The sequence below is a fragment of the Gorilla gorilla genome, chromosome 13, assembly GCF_029281585.2.
Source record: "Gorilla gorilla gorilla isolate KB3781 chromosome 13, NHGRI_mGorGor1-v2.1_pri, whole genome shotgun sequence".
NCBI classification, from domain to species: Eukaryota; Metazoa; Chordata; class Mammalia; order Primates; family Hominidae; genus Gorilla; species Gorilla gorilla.
In genome coordinates this window covers 88634816-88642074 of record NC_073237.2, presented here as the reverse complement: position 1 = coordinate 88642074, position 7259 = coordinate 88634816, and the positions used below count along the sequence as shown (strand labels likewise).

Genomic DNA, 7259 nt, shown 5'->3' with positions numbered 1-7259 from the left:
ACTCCCAGGGCAGGAACCTGGGACCTCACAGAAAGAATCTCAACTGTGGGCTCCTAGGAGGAAAGCAGGGGTAGGGGGGACACTAGGGGTGCTGAGGGAGCTGAGGCCACCAGCTGGGAGGGAGTGGGGTCAGTCTGCACTCAACGTTGCTCCTGCCACAGGAAGCACCCAGGCCTTCAGAGGAGCTGAAACTACACCTGGTGTCCACAGTGCCAGGGAGCAAGGGCTTCTCTGAAGTACAGGAACAGCGCTCCTGGGGCGTGGAGGAGGGAGGTTCGACTCCCAGTGGAGACGGAAAAAGGGAAGTGGCTGGTGCACAAAGTAATTGAGCAGGACTGGGGAACAGGATCCCAGCCATGAGAAGAGGGTTCCAGCCTGCAGCTAGAGTGCTTTCAAAACATGAGGGTCTGGAAAAGACTGACAGAAGCAGATGGAGGAGGGTCCTGATGCCAAGCCAAAAGCCGAGGTTTAGGTCAGCCATGCTCAGAGCTCTGCGCCTAGGGACAATTCCTGCCCCTCCTCACCTGTCCCCGTAGGCCCTGCTTTCCCCAAGTCTGCAGGCACTTGACCCACTGCCCATCTCCAAAGCCCCCAATCCTGCATAAACATGCTCCCTCCTGTCTAAGGCCCTTGGCCAACCCTGCCCCAAGAAGTCTGTACTCCTCCAGCTGGTAGAGCCTGGTATTACTTTATCTACTTAGCTGACGCAGGATTTAGTGCCCCAGCAATAAGCCTCAAAATAGTGTTCTGGGCCATCCTTCCTGCAAGCCTGCTGGACACAGCCCTGTGCAGCCAGCAGGACTCCTAGAGGCCTCTCAGCACAGCCTACCCCCAGCCTTCAGAGACCACGAGAAAACGGGAGAGCTCCCATTTAGCACATGTCCGTATGGACAAGGCGCCATCAAAAAGGTTCGGTGCACATTGTCCCCAGTCTTGGTATTGGCCACATTTCCTGTACCCTCACAGGCAAGGGGTACAGATGGACTCACATGCATGTCAACACTAGGACCTCACTGGCTTAAACCCTCTACTACTCATGCAGGAATTCTCACCCCAAAATAATATTGTGAGGCCTGAAGAAAGTGTCTTCCCAGTATCCACTCCTGTAGGGGTATTTCCAGCAGTCCCTGCCTCTGACCAGAGCTCCACCACTGAGGTACTGCTATGCCTAGTAATATGTCCACTACTAGTGTCCAGCCTTAGAGCTCAGCGGTCTCCACAGAAAGTGTTCCCTCCCCTGGTGGTAAGCTCAGTTATGGGGTCTCAGAGCAGGGCTGCTCAGGACTCTGAGAGGTCAGTGAGTTACCAAGACAGCATGTGCTCCACGCATGTTCTCCAGAAGGTCAGGGGAGCTTGGGCAGTTCTGTTTAGAGTATTAGCCACTCCACTGTCCCCAGAGCCACTATTCTCCTTTGTGGCAGCCACAGGCTGGCTGTGTCCTGAGGGCCTGCCTGTTATACACCTTATGCCAGGGGTTAGGTGATTTCCTGTCCTCCCGGATGCTCTCAGGCCTCTAAACCAAAGTGTGGGGATACATACCTAGTCCACGTGACAGATCAAACAAATCTCAGTTCCTGCACAGTTAGTTTCCCTGTTTCTTGAAACCAATGTAAGTGCTCAGTATCCTTATCCTGGTTTAGTTTATTTTTAAAGATAAACTGCAGCCTATTAGGGTTGAGTAGCTTTTTTTTTTTTTTTTTTTTTAGATGGAGTCTCGCTCTGTTGCCCAGGCTGGAGTGCAGTGGCGCAATCTCCGCTCATCGCAAACTCCACCTCCCGGATTCACACCGTTCTCCTGCTGGGACTACAGGCACCCACCACCATGCCCGGCTAATTTTTTATATTTTTAGTAGAGATGGGGTTTCACCATGTTAGCCAGGATGGTCTCACTCTCCTGACCTCGTGATCCACCCGCCTCAGCCTCCCAAAGTGCTGGGAATACAGGCGTGAGCCACCACACCCGGCCAGGGTTGAGTGGCTTTTTAAAGATATCATAGGTAGTATGTAGTGGAACAGAAATTCAAACTGAGATCTCTCTTGAGAGAGCTCAATCACTGTTCTTTCCACACCCACAGACTGCACCCAAGATGCCTTTTATCCAAGCCTCAGACACCTGAGGGAGGCTTACTCTGACCTGTCCCCAAAGTGAGCCTCAGATATCCACTCCTGAAGAGAGAGACGAGTAGGGCATGGAGGGCCCTAGAGTCATCATCAGGGCCCCCCTGTTCTCCCAGATGGTGCACGGGCATGGGCTGCTGCTTTTGTTGCCAAAGTCATCCCCAGTCAAGCTATGGGAGTGAAATGAAATGAACCAAGATGAATTAAAGACTTCCAGTTTCCAGTCTGGAGTATAAGAAGCTTGGAAGTCATCACTCCCATTCTCAAAACAAGAAAAAAAAGCTGAACAAACTGAAAGTCAACAACTCTTCTTAGATCTGTCAGAGAATTGAGGTCACAGGGCAGATTACTACCCTCAAAACTGGAGACAGGCAGATACAGAGAATCACAGTTAATCTGAAGGGAAGCTCAGATGTAAAAGCTGGCCATTGGAGCCAATCCTGGGGTAGGAAAACCTAAACTGTAATTGACAAAGTGCTGAAGGTTCAATGTGGATGAGCTTGACAGTTAAAAACTCCATGTCCAGTCTTAGGAGAGCCCCAACTTTCAGGAGTTTTACCTTCAGTAGCCTTACCAGATTCTCAGGGTGTAGATCAGAGAAAAACCCCCTCCTGATTTTGGCAGGACGATGGGAAAAGTAACCATTTTGAAATAAAAGCAGAACATTAGTTCTACTTTGCAAAAACCTATCCTTAACAGAAAATATTTTTACCAGAGCCTAATGTATTGGGGTTTTATCAGAGTCTAACTAAGCTGCAGAAAGAGAAGTGTCAAACTCCAGTTCCCTGTGCCTTCCTGTCCCACCAGGGACACGGGCTACTGAGAAGCACATGTGCAGGTCACAGCCTAGGAGCATAGGCTCACTGTGCACTGTGCCTGGAACCTAATTACAGGACTATAGAACATTTCCTCTCCCACATAAATGCCTCCCTACCACATCAGTAGGACTTTTGTATAATAAGGGAATTATAATGGAAGGAATTGACTGTCTCAGCACTTATTTAAGAAGGAGTCTCTAGGGAAACTCAAAGACAAGCGGGGAGATACTAACAAGGACACCAGAGTACATTTTGCCTCTGACACCTACAGCAACACCAAACAGTGAAGACAGTCTAACTACCAGCCAGATAAACACAAGAGCCTTACACAAAAGACCTCTTTACCTCTGTTCCTTTTGCCCAGTGTATCATGTCTCACTTTCAACCAAAAAAAGGGAACTAAAAGGTACTAAAAGTGAGCACACTGAAAGTGTACTAAAAAGTCTGCGGATGAGCCGCAGCTGCATAGGGTCCAGCTGCTTCTTGTTGCAAGCCCGGGAATGATTGTACTGCAGTGGGAGGTTCTTGGCAGTGGAGGAGCCCTGCAGCCAAGTTGCCCACAGAGAGGCTCTGCTGCATGATCTCGCGCACCTCCTTGTCGGACAGCAGGTAGGGAGAGGGCACCGGGAAGCTGGGCGAGGGACCACCACCTCGTCCAGGGGGATCTTGCAAAAGTCCTTCCTGCTCCTCTTGGGGACAGCGGGGGACCCTCAAACTCCTCCTCAAACCTCTCAGGGTTGATTGCATAGCTCCTCATGTCTCTGCACTGGGGGCCAGCACGTGGACCTTGCACTGCTGCTGGTAGGAGCGCCTCTGCTCGTGTCCCAGCGCAGGTTGCCCATGAACTCCAGGGTCCAGAAGCAGTCGTTTTTGGCATGGAGGTAGAGCAGGCACACGTACTAGCGAATGAGCTTGATGCAGGACAGGTCCAGCTGCTTCTTGCCCAGGGAACTGCTGGAGCTGTACTGCTTGTGCAGGTTCTCATGGGTGAAGAGCTTGGGGAACAGGGGCACCAGCAGGTGCAAGGCGAAGTTGCCAATGGACAGGCTGCTCTCATAGATGCTGCGCAGATGCTCCTTGCTGAGCAGGCAGTCGGTGCCGGGCACCTCCAAATTGGGCTGGGGGATCTCCAATTTGTCCAAGTTGATGAGTACCAGCCAGATCTTCTTGGAGCGGCGCTGCTCGCCCTTGGAGCTATCCTCCACCCTGATTACTGAGATGTCATCGGGAGGCTGGAGGAGTTGTAGCAGTCATCACGTGGGGGGCTCGTCTTCACTGCCTGCATCCAGCCCCAGGCCCTGGAGCTTGTCGTTGATGCGCTGGGCACACTGCTGCAGCCAGGCCTCCTCCTCCTGCATATGGGAGAAGTAGACCTCTGTGTAGTTGCAGATGATCTGCAGCCTCTGCAGCTCCAGCTCCTGTTTGCTGCCATCCCCATAGCAGCTGTAGTACTCGCCCAGCTTGCAGTGGTAAAAGAGCTCAGGGAAGAGCCAGTGGAGGAGGAAGACGGCATATTCGCTGGGCGAAGAGGCTTCATCCAGGAACTCGGTGAGGTCCTGCATGTCCACCACGTGGTCTGAGGCCATGGTGCTGCTCTGGTCCAGAGACAGGCCCTCCTCCTCATCTTTGTGGTCCAGGAAGTGACCGGGGTCCACTGCTCGGCCTCAAAGAAGCTGGCAGTCTGGCCACCGGGCTGGCTGTTCTTCATCTCCCACTGGGCCCAGAAGTGGCTGAAGAAGTTATTCAGCTGGGGCAAGCACTCAGCCTGTCACACGCCCATGTCCTTCACCGAGGGGTAGTAGACCTCCACATAGTTGTGGATGAGCTGCAGGTGCAGTGACTCCAGCTTACGCTTGGCCTCAAAGCTGCAGGCACTGCAGCCTCGGGAGAAGTCAACTGCAGCTGAAGAGCTTGGGGAAGAGCTGCACCAGTGGGCAGCCGGCCAAGACCCCACCCGACAGGCTCTGGTCCACCATCTGCTTGAGCTCTGCGGCCCATGAGCTGCTATGCGGTGGTGGGGGCAGCTGGAATTTGGCCACCATCTCAGTGGGGTTCACCTTCAGGGAGAGCATGTCCATTGTGCTGTGCAGCTGGGACCTGTTAGACTTGAGGGTGTTGAACATGTAGAATATCTTCTGGATCAGGAAGTAGATGTTAGGGTCGCTGTTGGTGGCCACCCCAGTGCTGCCATAGTCCCACTTCTGTGGCTCATTGAGGAGCCTAAGTGACAAAGGTCTGTTTCTGGCATTTACCTTCTGGAAGAGCTCATATATGTTTAGCAGGTCCCCTGAGGGAGGGTTCTTCTTCTCCATGAACTTGTGTGAGGTGCCATACAGAGGCTTCTTGTAGTAAGGGGTGGTGGCATGGTTGCAGAGCTCCTCCTTGCCTGGCTACACAGAGCCTGAGCTCCTGCCCTGCTGGCCTGCTCTCCATTGCCTTGGCAGGGCTAGATTTTCTCAGGTTCCACATTCGTGCTAGGAGCACCTCTGGGATCAGCTGCCTCCTCTCCATGCTGGGGACGGACTCTGGCTGGCCATTGCTGACCAGCCAAGTCCTGGAGGGCAGTGAAGATACTGTCCAGAGGGTGTTTCTCAGAAGTCCTGGAATTCATGGAGCAGCCTAGAGCAGCAACTTTGGCCTCTGTCTCCACTCTCACTTCTTAGAAGTTCTTCTACATCTTCACTGAATTCAGCTGAGTTCATCTTCTGTTCCAGTGGGACTCGAGTTCTGTACTTTACTGGGCAGCCTGAGCCAAGTTTAGGCACCAAGTGGTGGGGAGGGTATGGGGCCAGGGAGTGGGAGCAGTGCACAAAGGGCCTGGCCAGGGCGGCTGGGGGAGGCACCGGGGGCGGCAGACAGCCAGGCACTGTGTATTTCCCCTCTTTTTGTGAGTGTCTGTGTGCAGCGCTCTCATGTGACATGACAGGACTCCATGTGACATTTCTGCACAGGGACACAGGAGCCCTTGCTGCAGTGAAACTGCAAACCCTCCACCCACACCTCTGGCCCACCTCTCCCCCTCAGTGGGGCACATGAGGGCTATTTCATTCTTATTTATTTATTTTTTATTCTTTTCTTCCTAGACTGCTCAGCAGAATAGAATAATATCATGTATATGTGGGTTTCGGAAATTTTAATTGTTTATTTCTAGGATTCTTGCATATACTTGGGATGTATATTTGTGAGTAGCATGGATATAAGTGTATTTTTAAATAGGAGTTGTTTTAGGATGCTTTGGGGTTGAAAGTATATGCATAGTTTATGATGTGATAGAGTTTAGAGGTATTGATTAAGGGAAGTGTTTTATGAATTTTGTCAAATGTATTTTCTGAAATAATTGATATTTTTCCTTTATTCTATCAATGTGGTGTACTGCACTGATTGATTTTCGGTGCATTGAAACCATCTTTGTTGAATGGTGTTGAACTATCAGTACCATTGATGTTGAACCATCTTTGCTCTCCAGGAATATATCCCACTTATTCCTGGTGGATAATCTTTTAATGCACTGTTGAGTTTGGTTTGCTAGTATTTTGTTGAGAATTTTTGAATCAATATTATAAGGGATATTGTTTGCTAGTGTTCTTTTCTTGCAGTGTCTTTGGCTTTGGTATCAGACAATGCTGGCCTTGTAGAGTGAGTTTGGAAGTGTTACCTCCTCTTCAATTTATTGGAACAGTTTGAGAAGGATTGATGTTAATTCTTCCCTAAATATTGGTAGAATATACCAGTAAATTCACCTAGTCCTGGGGTTTTCTTGGTTGGGAAGTTTTTGATTACTGATTCAATCACCTGATGAGTTATAGGCTTCAGATTTTCCATTTCTTCATGATTCAACCTTGGTAGATTGTGTTTTTGTAGTATTTGTCTATTGCATGTAGATCATCCATTTGTTGACATACAATCATTCATAGTTCTCTCTTTTTTATTTCTGTGAAATCAGCAATATCCCCTCTTTCATTTTGAATTTTAGTTGTCTTCTCTCTTTTGTCTTGGGTAACCTAGCTAAAGATTTGTTAGTTTTTTTGTTTTCTTCTTTTTTTTTTTTTTTTTTGAGACAGAGTCTCGCTCTGCTGCCCAGGCTGGAGTGCAGTGGCGTGATCTCAGCACACTGCAAGCTCTGCCTCCCAGGTTCAAGCAATTCAGCCTCCTGAGTAGCTGGGACTACAGGTGCATGCCATGATGCCTGGCTAATTTTTGTGTTTTTAGTAGAGACGGGTTTCACCATATTGGCCAGGCTGGTCTCAAACTCCTGACCTTAGATGATCCACCCACCTTGGCCTCCCAAAGTGCTGGGATTACAGGTATGAGCCACTGCACCCA

The 7259-nt window shown here is 50.2% G+C and overlaps 1 pseudogene; it reads right to left on the bottom strand.

Moving 5' to 3' along the window:
- Positions 1-3304: 3304 nt before the first annotated feature.
- Positions 3305-5638, bottom strand: LOC115935772 (BEN domain-containing protein 3-like; annotated as a pseudogene).
- Between the last annotated feature and the right edge of the window lie 1621 nt (positions 5639-7259).